This window comes from Pinus tabuliformis, chromosome 6, assembly GCF_031772625.1.
Source record: "Pinus tabuliformis cultivar Carrire ecotype Pingquan chromosome 6, CPIR1, whole genome shotgun sequence".
NCBI classification, from domain to species: Eukaryota; Viridiplantae; Streptophyta; class Pinopsida; order Pinales; family Pinaceae; genus Pinus; species Pinus tabuliformis.
Genome location: NC_142292.1, coordinates 742,896,916 through 742,916,116, shown reverse-complemented (window position 1 = coordinate 742,916,116; position 19,201 = coordinate 742,896,916).

The following is a 19,201-nucleotide window of genomic DNA, read 5'->3' as shown; positions in this document are numbered from 1 at the left end:
GTTGTTGACACATGCACTAGTATTACAGATTGTAGATCTAGACAAAGAGTTTTTCATATGCACAGATGCTTGGAAGGGAGGGACTGGTGGAGTCCTTATGTGGGATGGACAGGTGGTATGTTATGAGTCCCGAAAACTAAACAAGAATGAGCAGAATTACCTAACACATGATCTTGATTTAGTAGTGATTATACATGAACTGAAGGTGTGGAGGAACTATCTTCTTGGCAGGCAGTTTGTGCTTATGATCGATCACATTGGGTTGAGGTATTTATTTGACCATCCAAATTTGAATGCTAGGTAGGCTAAATTGTTGGCCATGACCAACAGGTTTGATTTCGATATCAAATACATCAAAGGTAAAGAGAACAAGGTAGCAGATGCTCTTAGTAGATGGGTACAAGTACATTACTTAGTAGCTGTGAGCTCCTATGGGACAGACTTATAGGATAGGATCTTGCAGGCAGGATAATAGGATGTCAAGTATATGGAAATTGTGCACAGGTTGTAGCAGGGTAATAGTAAAGGTGTAAGTGCAAGTGCAGGTCATGGTATAGGTATAGGTGTAGGTACAAGTACATGTAGTGGTGGTAGTAGAGGTACAAGTGCAAGTGCACATGGAATGGACTATCATCTTACAATAGATGGATTAGTCAGGTTCCGAGACAAGATATATGTACTGGATAATAGTGAACTTAGGAAGGTGATCTTGAGGGAGTTTCATGAGAAACCATATTTAGGTCACCCAGGTTATCAAAGGACACTGACATCGGTGAAGAGATATTACTATTGGATGATTTTGAAGAGGGATATAGTAGAGTTTGTGGCTAGATGCTTTGATTGTCAATAAGTGAAGGAAAAGAGTAAACATCCAGGTGGATTGCTACAGTCGATTGTGATTCCAGAATGGAAATGGGAGGTCATTTCGATGGACTTCATCATAGGGTTGCCGAAGAGAGTGAAGCAACATGATTCCATCATGGTCACTGTGGACAGGTTAACAAAGGTTGCACACTTCATTCCGATGAAGTCTACGTTCTCAGCTAGTGATGTGGCATAGGTGTTCATCATAGATGTGGTTAAGCTACATGGTGTTCTGAAGAACATTGTGTTAGACAAGGATGTGAATTTCACTTCCATGTTTTATAAGGAGTTATTTGTAGGTTTGGGCACAAAGTTTGCCTTCAACACAACCTATCATTGGTGGACAGATGGATAGACAAAGAGGGTCAATAGGATATTGGAGGAAATGTTGAGGATGTATGTCATGCATCAACAACAGAAGTGGGAAGAGTATCTCCCTTTGGTATAGTTCACATACAAAAACGGTTATCAGGAGTCATCGAGGATGAGTCCTTTTGAGGCATTGTATGGGCGGAGTTGTAACACTCCCATTAGTTGGAGTGATATGGTTAGAAGAGTATTGATTGGACCAGATACGTTGGAAGACATGGAACAGGAGCTGCAGGTGATCAAGAAGAATCTTAAGGCAACATAGGATAGGTAGAAGATTTATGCAGACAGGAACGAGTTGTTCAAGGAGTTCCAGGTTGGGGAAAAGATGTACTTGCACATCAAAATGAAGAAGAGCTCCTTGTGGATTGGATCATGTGCCAAGTTGGAACCATGATTTTGTGGGACCTTCAATATCATAGAGAGGATTGGGCGAGTATCATATCGACTTACACTACCTCTGACAGTAAAAGTCCACGATGTTTTCCATTTATCTTTGCTTAAGACATATGTTAAGAATGTTGATCATGTAATTGACTGGTTTGTATTACAGGTGGAACCAGATGAAGAATTCCAACCAGAGCCTCGGTGTATATTACAAAAAAAGGTGCTCATGCTCCAGAACTGAGAAATTGAGCAAGTTAAAGTGCAATGGAAAGACTTTGGGCCCAATAAAGCTACATGGGAGATTACATATCAGATGCAGGCCATGTATCCTTCCTTGTTTTTTGGTTGAGGCAAAGCATCTTGACATGATGGATTGGTATTTTCTTATGGTGGTTTGGTATTTTTTTATGTTGTTTTGATGTTTTCTTATGGTGGTTTGGTATTTTCTTATAGTGGTTTTGTATATGCTTTATGATGGTTCAATATGTGATTTATGATGGTTTGATATATGCTATGTGATGTTTTGATATGTGCTTAGATATGATGACTGGTATATGTTTGATATATGTTTGGGTATATGATTTTGCATATGTTTTGGTATCTATATTTATGGTGATGTTGCTATATGTACTCATATGTATGGATGCAAATAACATAACGAGTTGTGTTGCATGAAGCTCCACTATGCAATATGGGTGTCCTATCATTATGGTTATGTTACCATGTTATTATGCTATTATGTGGTTATGTTATCATGAAGTTATGATGTCATGTGGATTGGCACTTAGCAGGTTGATTATTGTAAATACCGTAATGAGTTGTGATATAAAGCTCCACTATGCGGTATGTTTTCATGTTGTCATGATGTTCTTTTCTTGAGCAGATATTTCATTGTAAATATTGCATCGAGATGTGTTATAAAGCTCCATAAGTAGTATGTCTTCTTTCAGCAGGTTGTTGAGGTAGATGAGTGATCAAACATCGAGGATGGTGTCCCCCAAGGGGGAGGGTTCTGTAACATCCCTAATGAAAATTTCATGTAATAAAAGTTTAAAAAATAACCACAGATGAATGGGACACTTATTCCAAGATGAATGTTGGGAAAGACATTCTAGGGGGTGTTCATTTGGTTGTTTATGGCTAAGGAAATTGGGAAAGGCAATGGCTAAGGATTTGGAAAGGAAAAATGGCATTTTTGGCCCAATTATTTATGAATATAGTGGAAATTAGGATAAAAAGGAGGTGAAAGGTCACAGGTTGCATGTGAGGAGGAAATGAAGGAAAATAATGGAAAATGAGGAAATAGAGGCCTCATTCATAAAAAGGATTATGAGGATGAGTTGGTAACCTTTTGTTAGCTGAGTTTTGGAGATCTTTCATTATTCTCTCTCTCTCTCATACTCTTAGACACTTAGATTTTTTTTGGATCACTTTGGCATTGGAGAAAGAAAGGTAAAGAAGGTAAAATGAAGAAAATATAAAGTAGGGAAAGGCATGATCAAGAAACTATAGGAGGCTTCATTACAGGTATCAACTTGCATGTGTATTTTCCTTGGTAGATTTGGCATGCATGGTATTTCATGTGTTTCTTTTCTACCCTGGCATGGGTTTTGCTAGGTGTGAAAGTATTTTTAGCCTAGCCTTACCATTTCCTAATAGATTTGATGAGATGGATTCTCTCATTCAATCTATGTGGGATGGTCAGATTAGATTCAAGGCTGAGTGGGGTGGATCTTTGAATTGACAAACACATGGTGTAGTGGTCCCTAAACCAAACTGAGGATGCATGAAGTCACTGGCCTAGTAACCCATCAACTAAATTGTGGGTTGTGGTAAATCCAAATTATGTGCCTCAATGGGCCTAAGAATGCTTGTCGGTGAATGGCGCGATATATGGTAAAGCTAAGAGGTGGATTTTCTCTGTGTTGGGCCTAGTGGTTCCAGGATGGAATGTATGGTAAATCCTATAGAGTGTGTATTGGTGTAGGGCCAGCCTGATCCCTGGATCAGTCTGTGGATGCACGGTAAAGCCTAAGAGACTAAGAGGCACTCAGATTCCTCACGGTGTAGGAAGAGAACTCTGGTGGCATCCACATTGATTAGTGTTTTTGATGTGTTCCTTGAGTCCCACATTCATCCTTGGAATATGGCACAAGGGTGGTTGGCTGAAGAGAGACATTGGATTAGCCAATCTATGGTCAGGTGGAACATGGTAGTCCCATCATAGGTTGGTTCATTGCATTGCTTAATGAGAAATTAATTCCATTGATTTTCATGTGTAAACATACTAGTGCCTATATGGATTTTGATGGCTGATATGTTTATTGTATGTATATCCCTATTATGCTAGTTACATGTACATTTTATGGCAACAACTATGTTTGGCTCTTAGCATGTTTTTACTTGTATATGAATGGATAATGTGTCTATGGCCTAATAGATGAATATGCATCAAATGACATGAGGAAACAATGGTTCATAGTGATCCTCAAATAAGTATGAGATCCCTACACTTAATTTTGTTTTTTCATACATGTAGGTTACATGTTAATAGTATGTTTGATGAAATGTCTCTCATGGCTAGTAGGAGTCTGGTTAAGGTCTTGTTGATTTTATTGTTTTTGCGTCATTCTTTTCCTGTACCTTTCTTGATTTCAAGCTTTCATTCCACTGTAGGTAGTGGCCTAGGCTTTGGACCTAAAAAAGTGGCTTAAATCCTGAGGTTGCTAGCACATAATTGTAAAGTTTGGTTGATAGTCACTTACATGTAGGGATATGAGAGCAAATTTAGGTCTCTGGTCGCTCCCTTGCCCATAGCATGAGAGCGACTATGTCCTCAGAGGTCCAGAACAATTATGGGACCTAGGGACTGGTTGTTTGAGTGGCTGACTTGTCTCCTGAGGGTACTGTTGATGATGTTGGATGACTGTGTGTGATGTTTTGTCTATTGCATTTCCTTAGTGTCACATAGGAGGTTGAATCTAATGATAGTAGCCTCTTGTCTCATGTTTACCCTGGTTAGCATTGTTACTTGGGTGGATGTGGGAGGAGGGTGTTACAACAAAGAAATGTTTCCTTGACATTGTAGGTTCTCCTTCATTATCCTAGCGAGGTTCATCTTGGACTCATAGTTTTATCTCAATGAGGTTGGTACATGTTCTAAAGTCTCATGTTCCTTATGAGATCAAACTAGAGGATCACCTTTATGAGTTGAATTGGGTGCATTATTGGAGAGGCTTCCTAACTTCTCTTTATCTCAAGCATCCATATAAATTCTCCTTGGGATTCCTCTTGGCCTATTTTTACTTTTCATTCTAAAGGGTTAGGCAAATTTGGAATTAGACAATGGGAAAACTATACTCAGAGTTCTGATATGAGATCTTGACCTTAGGTCATTTGAGCTATATTGCATTTGGAGGAGGAGGCCATGCTAAAATTTGGAGGAGAGGTCTTCATTATTAGGGTATACTTCCTTTCACTCTTTTTTTATGATTAACAAAGTGATGTTTCCTTCTTGTATCTATCATATGTCTCTATGATCTGTTTATATAGGTTGTTTTTGAGCTAGTCAACCCTCTGCGGAAGGCTTGTATGATTGTTTGCTAGTGCATGTGTGTATGTCCTTTAATTGTGACAACTGAGATCAAGATCTTCGTGTAGGAGTGGGATTCATAGCATCGAACTCAACACCCATCATTAGCCTCCGAGGGATCTGGGTAATAGCTTGAAAACCATCTTTTAAGAATATCATGTATCAATGATATAGATGCATGGATTAAATGGATTAAATAGAATCTGATTGTTTAAGTTGTTGATCATTACACATTGTAGTATACACACCATTCTAAGCAAGTTCTAAAACAAAAATTTGGTAAAAAATAGTTTTCTATCTCAAACAAAATTCTCCTATAACAATTACTTTTATGCAATTGTAAATCCATGCCTTACAAAAGAAAACACCCTAAAACTCTTCCACTTCACACATCCTCTCAACTATACTTACTATTCTTAATAAACTCCATTTTATTTCATGTATAAAATAATTTGTTAATTAAAAAATTATATGTAAATTTAATGTTTCCTCTTTCTTATATTTTTTAACTTAATCATCTCAACTATATTTACTATTCTTAATAAACTACATTTTATTTCATGTATAAAATAATTTGTTTTATTAAAAAATTATATGTAAATATAATGTTGCCTCTTTCTTATATTTTTTAACATAATAATAAAAATGAATATAATTATAATAATTTTCCTTCTAAAATATTAATCAAAATTATAGTTTCTACGATTATTATACTTTTAAATAATTAACAATTTAACTCACTAATCACAATAAATATATCTTTTATGATTATTTTCCCGGTCTTTGTGTTGATAACAAATTCATATTTTTAGACTTCTTATACTTTCCTATATTTTTCTTTCTTTTTTTTTAAGGGAGGGGAGTTTTTCCAATATTTTGTATTTTTTTAAGTGAGGGGAGTTTTCCAATGATTCTCCAAAACCTTTGATTTTTTAACATGAATAAATTAAAATCTCGCTACGAATTTAAAAGAATATAAATATTAAAAAATAAAAAATATATATTTATTTAATATAATACTTAGGAGGATAGGAAGGTTGATATTGTGACAAATATTTTGTAATTGTGATATAATTTGGGCATATGATGGGCACTTTCTCAAAAAATGATTTCTATCTTCATCATTCCTAGTGTCACAAATATGAAAAATTCTTGCATCCCATGTTTTTAGAATTGTCGAGTGCCTAGTTTCATTATGTAGCTCATAGGAGCTGGATCATATTTCAGAAATGTTGATTTTATTCAGTTTGTGCTAGTTAACACTGAGAGATACTTCGATCATCTAGATTACAGTTGATCACTTCCCCGTATTATCTTAGCTTCCTTTTATATCCTAATCTGTATTGAACTATAGATTCTATTTAAATTTAGATGTAATGATATTTTTAATATTATTGGTATTTTGTAAAAGGATATCTTCTTATATTCCCCAATTATTTAGCCAAGAATTTGTATCTTGATGTTATACCCACTTGAGCCATTTGTGGGTTTCATTGGGGTTTGAAGCAAGTTTGGTAAGCCTCTTGTCATTCATGTTGTTTAGCTTGTTCTCATACATTAAATACTTAATCATGGTTGTGCACTCAATGGGGAAAGATTGACCTCTATGAGAAGGATAGGATAGGGTGTATTCCTTCAATTTTGAGTTTATAAGTTATAAAACTATCTTGGATTTGCTCTATCTTTCTCTATTATCCTCTAGAGATACTACATCCCCAAACTTCACATTAGTATAAGATAATAGGAGTGTCAAGAGTATCAAAGAGGAGTTTTTTCTATGCCACAATTGATGATTTGCTAATTTATTCTTACTTTCAAGTACATAATAAGCTTTTCCCCCTCCAGATATCCTTTTCTTAATGCTATAGTTCAAACCAAGCTTGTGTTGAATATCAATTCGAAGATATTTATATGAAGGTACTTCCTCCAAGTCATTGTTGTCATATATGAAAGTGTTATATTTGATATTTTTTTATTTTGTTATCATAACCTTTGTTTTTTGAGTGTTCATAGTCATACCCATAGTAGAGTAGAAGTCCTTTGGGATTTTTACATTCTTACCAAGCACATAGGGTTTCTTTCCCATAAGAAAAATAATTTCAGCATAATGAAAGAGGATGAGGACTATATGAGAAAGAGTTGGGATAGTGCAACCAAAATATTCTAACCAATATTCCAACTTATAAATGTATATACCAAAGAGGGCAGGGGACAGGGGAAAACCTTTTTTGACTCCTATATTATAGTTAATTTCTTCCAACCATCCATTAGTGTTCCTAAAACTCACAATAACACTCTCATGTGGTTTTATTGCAACAAAACTTAGCCAAGAAGGAACTTCAGTTCTTCTAACCTATTCCAAAAGTTAGTCCTTGGAACAATGTCAAAACATTTTCCCAATTTAGAAAAACAACAAAGAAAAAACATTTTGTTATTGTATTACTCCACAATAATCCTAAGCATAACAAGATGGTCCACATTTGAATGATAACCTCTAAATATTGTTTTTCCTTTAGATGTTTTTCCATGGATTTTGAGCCATATTATAATTTTATTCATAAAATACTTTTGTATAGCTTAGATAATATGGGGCTAATCATGATCATCCCATAATTAGAGGAATTACCTCTATCCCTACCTTTAAATATAGGAATCACATGGATTTGAGTCCATGGTTTAAGGAATCATTTCTATTGCTAAATTGAAGATATTTTGAATGTTAGAAATGAGGATAGATCTCTTTTTTTAAATATCTTACCTTGGTAGCCTTTAATGTCCTTAACATTTCTTTTTGTGAGTTTCTTAACCGAAAACTTTATGTCTTCTATATAAAAAACTTCATCTTCTATAGAAACATTTGGAATGTTCCACAACAATAGTGTATCCATAAATATTTTTGAGGCAGGAGTTCCAAACCTTTAGGGGAATCATATTATTTCTTTTTTATATGAATCAAAATTTACCTCGATAATCTCTTAGGATATAGATTTGATAAATGTAGGAGCTTCTCTTGCTTTCTATTTTTATGTTTCCTTTTTCTCCTTTTAATTAGGGATTTGCATATTTTATCTTATCCAATTCTATGCATTCATTAGAGGCACCCCTAATTGATTCTTCAACAATTTTACACTCATTTCCATATCAAGGGTTGGTTATCCTATCTTTATTTTTACATAAAAACTCTATAGGGAACTTGTTTATGGAAGTAGAGAGGGTTGTGATAAAATTATGATAACGGTATTCAATATTGTTCTTATATGATAAGAGATTTAATTCACTATTTAAGTGGTTTAGGAAAATGACTTTAATTTTTCAATAAGCAAGTGCTTTTGGTTAATGGAGCTCTTGTGTATGGCAAAGTTCATAGTTAGGGCTAAAGGTTTATAGTAAGATAGGATCACGGTAATTTAAAAGGTTAAAGTTTACTATTTTGTTGTATATGAGGGTATCTAATGTCATATAATTGATGACACTATTGCCTATCCCATGTATATAACTCATATGATTAGAATTTGATCACTTTATTAGACCATTGCAAAATATTAGATCTTGAGAAGTATAAATCTTCATTCGCTCAATACCATATAAATCTATCAATGTAGAATTAGGGATAGAATCATTATTTTGAAGAATAGGTTAATTAGTTGTAGTCATAGCAATAAATTTTCCAAGAAAGAAAATACTTCATTTCTCATATTTCAAATATATTGTTCTAATTTTTTATAGGGATGATTTTTATCTAGGTTTATTTTATTATAGAATGTATAATTAAGGGGTAAAAAGTAACAAAATTCCATATACATCTTCTTAGCATGAATATCTAAAATCTCCATCCAAATGAACTGATAGGCATGGTATTTTTTATGAAGTTGAATGTGAGGGTAAATATACGTTTTTATGTAGCAATCAATTCCTCTAGCTCTCCTACAAGAGGATTTCTTATTCCATTTTGGTCATAATACAAATCCTTTACTATCAGGAACCTTAAATTCTTCATCCTCCCAAGTTTCAACTAGAACTACAACATTAGTTTCAATTGGGATCCAACTTAATGTAAGCTCTTCGCTCCATGGAAACCCATGGTAGTTCAATGAGAGAATCCAAAGTGTACCAAATTCCTATAAACTATTATTATATTTCTAGTCTCTATCCTTGATAACATCTTTTTGATTCCTAATTATTTCCCATTTTCCTTCCTTCATAGTAGCTTCTTTGACTATTCAAAACTCCTTAATTCCACTTGGTTGTCTAGAATGATTTCTTCTCATATAAATATTCCTAACCCTTTTAATATTGGATATTTATTGAGTGTACCATATTTTTTTTCATTAGAACATACCTTAACCCGAATCAACCTATTTTATGTTTAGATATTTTACCTAGCCACTTTTCTTCTATAAAAGGTGTTATATCTAATTGTGATTTATCTTTTTGTTCTTTCTTCACTATTATAAGAGTGTCCTCAATTTTGTAATATTTCCTATAAATAATGATGAGGACCAAGGCTATTTTGTTATTATCATGGTCTAACTCTGTGAGCTTATTCCTTACATGTTTGATGGGTTTGATATCTATTTATCTTTCAAACTACTTAGGACCATATTGTTCATTAACTTTTCTTATAGGTCTTTAATATTGTATTTAATATTATAAGTTTTTTTTACCTCTACGCCTTGGGTTGATATTTCTTTTCTTGGCTTTGTTTTTCTAGCTCTTTCAATTTTATATCCATTTCTTGCACCTAAGTCTTCAATCCTAATATTTTATTATTTAAATGTGTCTAAGAATCTAAGTTTATTAAGCATTGCTTTTAACTTTATTTGAAGTTTTCCTTCATTATTTTCTGAACCTTTTATAATGATTGTATACATTCATACAAATTATCTAAGATTAATTTTCTAGGTTTCCTGTTGATATATTTTGTTATTTGTTGTGAACTATTCATATTAGAACTTGCATTGAAGAGAGGAAAAAAAGAGTCAGAAATAATTCTTGTGAAGTGAACACGGTAGTTAACCTCATGAGAACATCAAGAACACTTAATTTAATCCAAATTAAATAACAATTATTTTTTATAAGAATATATCTCTAAGTCATGATTCACTAAATACATAAGATGTGAATAAATTCATGTGGTAGGTGATAGGTCATGTATTTGGCAAAGGACATGATTTCTCATTATTTCTCATTAATGATTATGTAATGTGATTATTATTTATTATATAATAATCACTATATTATATCACTAGTTGTGATATACCCTAGGTATATTACAAGTATCCCCCCTTAACAATGGTTTCTCCTCAAAGCATGGGAAAGGAAAAAACATTTGAAAAATGAACCACTATTTTTGTAGATTTTACCTACTTGATAATGTTGAAGACATGAGATGAAGAGAGCTTCAAAGCCTTGAACAATATTTCCACATCAAAAAAGGATTAATCCATCCAAGGTGGATTGTTTTTGGTACTCTGTCATGATATTATTCTAAATTTGATATTCCTTGTTGTTGAATTTGAGTTGCATATATCTTTAGTTGCCTCGATGTATAAGAACACTAATAAATATAGCTAGGTTCCTTGGGATATTGGTATGTTCGTTGTTGTTTAATATGAATTCTATGATTTTAGTGTCGATCTTATACCCTAATAATTTTATCCTTAATCTATGTTTTAGTGGTGTCATGATTTACTTGAGTTGTCATCATAATGTCTAATATTTTTGTACTTACTAGTGTAGTAAAATCCTTTGATTGGAATATGACTTCATCAATGGACATCCTAGTATGTTAGCATTCACTAAATCTGTGGATGTTTCTTTATTTTTCAACCATTTCTTAAAATTAAATTCAGAAGCTCTTTCACTAATAATACTCCATTGCCAATGACACTCTGATTTTAGATTTTATCTATTATATTGAGGTTGTTTTCTCTGTGGTTTCAAATTTTGGAGGTGGTTCCACTGATATGATTTCATTGATAAGAACATTAGGTTTTTTTCATATTGATTGCATTGATGTTAGTAGACTTATCCTTGTTTTGGGCTTTTTGGTGCACCTTCTTCTCATTCTCTAGCTTCTTCATTTCTATCAATATAGCTTTATAACTTTTTACACAATGATAAATGTTTCATCTTTGGACGATACTTGTTTACCAATATTCTCAATATTATTTTGGTGTATTTTTTTCATATTGTTATTTTGACGTTTCATCTCTTTTATCTATCATCTAAATTTGCTAATTTCTATATCTTTCTTCTCCAATACCCTTCCAATGTGCACAATTTTGTTCAAGTCTCTAATTCTCCTTTCTAAATCACATTAATTTTTTTTTGGTTGCTCATCATATTGAAATATAACATTGTGCATATGGTTTATATATTCTAATGACATATATTTTGTGCATGAATTCACCCATAATATTATCCTCTTTCTCTCATTGGAGATTAACAAAAAAATTATTTCCATATTTAGAATGAGTGACCCTAAGGTTTCCATCTAGGTAAAACTTAGAATTATGTCAACATTATAAATGCTAACAAATATACAAAATTAATTGAGCTATGAATTTTTTTTTCCCATAGGAAAAATCATACTTTCATTAAAGAAAGAAATTACATTTTGTAGATGCGTATTCATATGCTAAACATGTCAATGACTAGTTGACATCATCATGAGACCAAAGTTCTAATATTTTGTCACCTTGATCCACACAGGGAGGTAACAATCCAGAAAATATTGAAAGATACAAGTGATATAAAACCAAAGCTGTCCAAAAGATGATATATATGTACATAATCAAAAAAACATATGCCTTGTAAATTTATGCATTAATTTCCATGAAAGGCTGATGGTAATACTGATAATGTGCTCCATTGAGCAGTTCCCGGATCATCAAAGTGCTTGGTTCCTGGAGCGCAGCTTCTTTGGAAAGGTCGTCAGTTGTTGCATTCAGCTCCCTGTAAATGTGTCAAAAAATGTAATAAGTCTCAGAGTCTCTTCCAAAATGTGACTCAATGAGTAAGTAGAGCATCTAGCAGTCCTATTCAACCAATCACAAACAACTTTGGAATCTCCAAATAATTGTAAGTCTCTACAATTTTTCTCCAATGCAAAATGAATAAGATGTTTTGTTGTTGATAATTCTGCAAAATTATTTGTGCCTCTTATGATACCCACAAGCATGCTAAAAGAGTGTTGAGGATAGATATGTAAAATCCCCCCCCCAATAGTCATTCTCCTGCGCGGCCCCATCGAAGTAAGCTCATGGCTTGTTGTAGTCAATGTGTTTGAGGATGATAATTCTAGGTCTCTAGGGAGAAGGGTCTTCTAGGATGACAGCATAATCAGCCAGCACCTTGGTCGCAGTGATAGGCCAGCAAGGAGGTAAGTCCTGAAAATTGAGGAAATCACGGTCAATCCAAATAGCCCAGCAAATTAGAGCTGGGAGGATGTGCTGCTTGAGGAAGGTAACAGAGGTAAACCAAGTGGTCCAAGCCTCAGCTACAGATGTAGCGGTCAAGTTACAGGGGGGGATAAATCCGGGATGAACAATTCCCACAGCTTATGGGCTTCCACACAGTCAAGGAAAAGGTGGTTGATAGATTCATTTTTGCATTTACAGAGGGAGAACCAGTGTGGCCCGTAATGTGCTCGTTTGAGGAGATTATCCCCAGTAAGGACCTTATTTTGTAAAATGCACCATATAAGAAATTTGGTACGTGAGGGAGCCTTGAGCTTCCAAAGTTGTTGCCACCATGCTTCAATAATATGTGGCTTTCTTGTCTTAGCCAACACCAAATATCCATCTTTTGGAGAGAATCTTCCAAATTTTGAGAGGGCCCACATAATCTCATCATCTTCATCAGAAATGCGAATATGGGCTTCTGATAGTGCCTGAGTGTAATCCCCCCAAAGTTGGTGCCATTGAGGGGGAATGTTAAGTTGATGAGCTATTTTCCAGGCCTGATGTAGGAAGGTGGAGTTTTCTCTATCAGCAATATGAGCAATATGAGTGACATTTTTTTTGCGTAGCTGCAGTAGAATATTTTTAGGTGGACTACGTGTATTCCCACACCCAATCCACGGGTCAATACCAACCCGTACTCTTTGTCCTAAGTGGATTCTCCAGGTGAGTCCCACCCTGATAGGACCTAGTGCCTTAATGACAGCTTTCCATATAGTTGAAATCCCAGATGTGCTTCTAATAGGTCTCCTGATCCAGTCCAGGATCTGAAGGGGGGCGATATATTTTGATTTTGTCACTCTCATCCATAGGCTGTCCACAGTGAGAAGATGCCATCTGAGCTTTACAGTGAGAGCAATGGAGAAATCATCAAGTTTTTTAAGTCCCCATCCTCCCCACGTTTTAGGTAGAATCAGAGCGTCCCATTTGACCCAAGCAAATACCTTGCCCGGCTGGCTACTCTTTCATAGAAATCTGCAGCAAAGGGCTTGAATCCTGGTAAGTTTCCCTCTAGGGATCCAGGCCAGGGACATCCAATACACAGGTGTGGCTTCCAAAACACTCTTAGGATTTAGGGTTTATGGTTTAGGGTTTAGAATTTAGGGTTTAGGGTTTAGGGTTTAGGGTTTAGAATTTAGGGTTTAGGGTTTGGAATTTAGGGCTTAGGGTTTAGAATTGTTTTTGAATGATTTCTTTATTAATGTTGTTTAGTTTAATTTAATTTTTCAAATGATTTTCAAATTTAAATATCTAATATGTTATTTAAGTTCTGCACTATATTTATTGATGGTACAATGATGTATGATATATTTTTTTAATTAAAATAACATAATGTACAAAGGAAAATGTTTGAATTTATATAATATAAAGTGATAATGCTCTTAAATTTAAATATTTATGATAAAATTAAATTGTAATGTAAATATTCTTTAAGATTTCTTTTGAAGATATATTTTATTAAGATTTTCAACTACAACATCTTTATATATAAACTTTTAGGAATCTACATTGTGTTAGACTAGGCAAGACTAAGCTAGAGTGGGCTAGGATAGACCAGAATTAGACTAGGCTACACAAGGATAGAATAAGTTTAAGCTAGGGTAGGGTGGACTAGACAAAAATAGGATAGGCTACTCTATAGTGTGCTAGGGTAAGCTAGAGTAGGCTAGCTAGGCTAATATAGAGTAGACAAAGGTAAGTTAGGGTATCCTAGCATGGGCTACTAAAGAATAGGCTAGGCAAGGCTAGGTTAGGCAAGGCTAGGTTAGGCTAGGCTAGGTTAGGCTAGGTTAGGCTAGGTTAATCTAGGCTAGAATAAGTTAGGCTAGGCTAGCCCATAATAGGCCAGGCTAGCCCAGAATAGGCTAGGGGCTAGGCTAGGGTAGGCTAGAGTAGGCTAGGCTAGGCTAGCCTAGGTAGAGTGGGCTAGCCTAGGCTAAGTTAAAGCAGGTTAGGGTATATTAGGCTATGTTAGGCTATGCTAGGCTAGAGAAGGCTTGAGTATGTTAGGCTATGCTAGAGTAGGCTAGGCTAGTTTAGGCTAGGCTAGAGTAAGTGAGGCTAGGTTAGGCTAGGATAGTTTAGTCTAGGCTAGAGTAAGTGAGGGTAGGTTGGGCTAGGTTAGAGTAGTTTACGGTGGGTTAGGCTACGTTAGGCTAGGTTAAGTTAGGCTACAGTAGGTTAGGCTAGGATAGACTAGGTTAGGTTAGGCTAGAGGAGGCTAGAGTAGGATATACTACTCTAGAATAGGCTAGGGTAGGCAAGTTTAAGCTAGGCTAGAGTAGGTTAGGCGAAGTTAGGCTAGGCTAGATTAGTTGATGCTAGAGGAGAGTACGGTAGGTTAAGCTAGTTTAGGCTAGGTTAGGCTAGGCTAGAGTAGGTTAGGCTAGTGTAGGCTAGGGTAGGCTAGAGTAGGTTAGGCTAGTGTAGGCTAGGGTAGGCTAGAGTAGGCTAGAGTAGGGTAGGTTAGACTATAGTAGGCTAGGTTAGACTAGGTTAGGCTAGGTTAGACTATAGTAGGCTAGGTTAGACTAGGTTAGACTAGGTTAGGTTAGGTGTAGTTTTTAGGTTTTATGGTTTGGGGGTTTAGGGTTTTGGGTTTTGGGTTTATGGTTTAAGGTTTATAACACTTTAGTAAATGCTCTTAATAAACACTTAAATAAAAGTTACAAAACACTTTTTAAATTGTTGTAAAATGCTTAGAGTTTAGGTTTTAGGGTTTATAACACTTTACTAAATGCTTTTAATAAATCCTAACTAAAATTTAGAAAACACATTATAAAATGTTATAAAATACATAGGGTTTAGGTTTTATAACAATTTAGTAAATTATTTTTATAAACACTTCAATAAAAGCTACAAAAGAATTTTTAAAATGTTATAAAATGATTAAGGTTTAGGGTATAGGGTTTAGGGTTTGGGGTTTATGGTTCAAGGCTTAGGTTTTAGGGTTTATAACAATTTAGTAAATTATTTTAATAAAAAATTAAATAAAAGTTACAAAACACTTTTCAAAAGGTTATAAAATAGTTAGGGTTTAGGGTTTAGGGTTTTGGGTTTAGGTTTTAGGGTTTAAGGTTTATAACATTTTAGAAAATGTTTTTAATAAACACTTAAATGAAAGTTACAAAATGCTTTTTAAAATGTTATAAAATGATTAGTATTTAGGGTTTTGGGTTTGGGGTTTGGGGTTTAGGGTTTAGGGTTCATTTTTTAGGATTTAGGGTTTATAAGTATTTAGTAAATTTTTTTAATAAACACTTAAATAAAAGTTAAAAAACTCTTTTTAAAATGTTATAATATGCTTAGGGTTTAGGGTTTAAGGTTTAAGGTTTGGGGTCTATAAGGGCTCAATAAATGATTTTAATAAACACTCAAATAAAAGTTACACAACACTTTTTTAAATTTTATAAAATGCTTAGAGTTTAGGATTTAAGGTTTAGGGTTTAGGGTTTCAGGTTTGGGGTTTAGAGTTTAGGGTTTATTGTTTAGGGTTTATAACACTTTAGTAAATTATTTTAATAAACACTGTAATAAAAGTTACAAAATGATTTTTAAAATGTTATAAAATTATTAGGATTTAGGGTCTATCGTTTAAGATTTGGGGTTTAGGGTGGCTTAACGTTTAGGGTCTATGGTTTATAAGACTTTAGTAAATGGATTTTATGAAGGCTTAAATAAAAGTTAAAAAATTCTTTTTAAAATGATATAAAATGCTTAGGGTTTAATCTTTAGGGTTTGGCCTTTGGCAATTAGGGTTTAGGGTTGATAAGACCTTAGTAAATGCTTTTAGTAAAGACTTAAATAAAAGTTCTAAAATGATTTTTAAACTATTATAAATGCTTAGGGTTTAAGGTTTTTGGTTTTGATTTTGGGATTTAGGTTTAGGGTTCAAGGTTAGGGTTTAAGGTTTATAACACTTTAGTAAATGCTTCTAATAAACACTTAAATAAAAGTTACAAAACCATTTTTATAATGTTATAAAATGCTTAGGATTTAGGGTCTAGGCTTTGGGCTTTAGGGTTTAGGGTTTATAGCACTTGAGTAAATGCTTTTAATAAACACTTGAATAAAAGTTACAGACTGCATTTTCAAATGTTATAAAATGCTTAATGTTTATGGTTTAGAGTTAAGGGTTTGAGGTTTATTGTTTGGGGTTTAGGGTTTAGGGTTTTGAATTAGGGTTTATAACACATTCGTAAAATATTTTAATAAACAATTAAATAAAATTTACAAAACACTTTTTAAAATGTTATAGAATTCTTAGCATTTATGGTTTAGGGTTTTGTGTTTGGCATTTAGAGTTTAGGGTTTGGGATTTACAATTTATGGTTTATGTTACAATGTTTAACGTTTATAAAATGCTTACGGTTTTAGTGTTTAGGGTTTTATGGTTTAGGGTTTAAGGTTTAGGGTTTAGGGTTTATAACACTTTAGTAACTTCTTTTAATAAAACTTAAATAAAAGTTACAAAACAATTTTTAAAATGTTATAAAATGTTTAGGGTTTAGGGTTCAGGTTTTAGAGTTTATGGTTAAGGGTTTTAAGTTTAGGGTTTAGGGTTTAGAGTTTATGGTTTAGGGTTTAGAGTTTAGGGTTTAGGGTTAGGGGTTTATGGTTTAGAGTTTAGGGTTTAGGGTTTATAGCACTTTAGTAAATGTTTTTAGTAAACACTTAAATAAAAGTTACAAAACATTTTTAAAATTGTTATAAAATGCTTAGGGTTTAGGGTTTATGGTTTAGAATTTAGGGTTTAGGATTTAGGGTCTAGGGTTTAGGCTTAAGCATTTGTAGTTTAGGCTTTAAGGATTAGGGTTTATCTTTTAGGGTTTATAACACTTTATAAAATGCTTAGGGTTTAAGTTTTAAGATTTTTGGTTTAGGGTTTAGGGTTTGGGGTTTAGGATTCATGGTTTTGGGTTTATAACACCTTAGTAATTGTTTTAATAAACACTTAGATAAAAGTTACAAAACACTTTTTAAAATGTTATAAAATTCTTAGGGTTTAGTGTTTAGGATTTGGGGTTTAGGGTTTATGGTTTAGGGTTTGGGGTTTAGGGTTAAGGGTTTAGGGTTTAGGGTTTAGGTTTTAGGGATGAACCACCCCACCTTAAGGGGGTATCCGCTGCTACATATTACACATAATGCATTCATCTTGTGGAGCCTCAAGGAGTTATGAAGAAAAATAAATAAAAGGAAAAAGGTTTATGAAGAAGGGTTGAAAGACAAAGGTTGGGGTATCTCATGTATGGCAATTTTCTCCCTCCTACACTCACATACCCAGGTGTGCTCTTCCCTTATTATAGATACTGATAAAATTCTTATGGTATATGGTTTAGGGATTAGGGTTTGGGGTTTAGGGTTTAGGATTTAGGGTTTATAACATTTTAGTAAATTATTTTAATAAGCACTTAAATAAAAGTTACAAATAGTTTTTAAAATGTTATAAAATTCTAAGGCTTTAGCATTTAGGGTTTAGGGTTTATAACACTTTAGTAAATATTTTTAATATACACTTAAATAAAAGTTACAAAACACTCTTTAAAATGTTATAAATTAATTAGGGTTTCGGTTTTAGGGTTTAGGTTTTAGGGATTGGGTTTAAAGTTTATAACACTTTAGTAAATTCATTTAATAAACATGTAAAAAATGTTACAGAACACTTTTTAAAATGTTATGAAATTCTTAGGGTTTAGGTTTTAGGGTATAAGGTATAGGGTTTAGGGTTTAGGATTTAGGGATTATAACACTTTAGTAAATTGTTTTAATAAACACTTAAATAAAAGTTACAAAACACTTTTTGAAATGTTATAAAAGGCTTAGGGTTTAGCATTTAGGGTTTAGGTTTTTTGGTTTAGGGTTTAGTTTTTATGGTTTTGGTGTTTATAACACCTTAGTAAATTAATTTGACCAAAACTTAAGTAAAAGTTACAAAAATCTTTTTAGAATGCTATAAAATGCCTAAGGTTTAGGTTTGATAAGGTCTGGTGAGGCAGCTGACACGAGAGAGATATTTGAGATACCAGATGTTGAGTCTTTTCTCCATCTTAGCTATTAGCTAAGTCCAATCCACAATCTTATAGCCCAAGGGCTTTAACTTGTACCCCAGATATTTCAATCCTTCTGCAAGACCCAACTGAGTGAACCGGAAATGTTGAAGTGCAAATTGTAATTCATGCTGAGTGCATGTTGTCGCTATCAGTGTTGATTTGTTTTCATTTAATACCATACCTGTAGCGGACATGAATAAAGAAAAAATGGATCTGATGTTGGTCACATCACCAATGCTTCCATTCAGAAAGATTAGGACATCATCCACAAAAAGTAGATGTGTGAGCCTGCAATCATCTGTAATCTTGATGCCTTGTAGTCTGCCTCTTCTATGCTCCTCAATTATCTTCCTGTTGAGTCCTTTCATGACAAGGAGGAAAAGTAATGGAGAAAGTGGATAGCCCTACCTTAGTCCTCTTTCCGAGAGAAAAAGGGGATGCACTACCATTGACTAGGATGTTGTAGGGAATGTTAG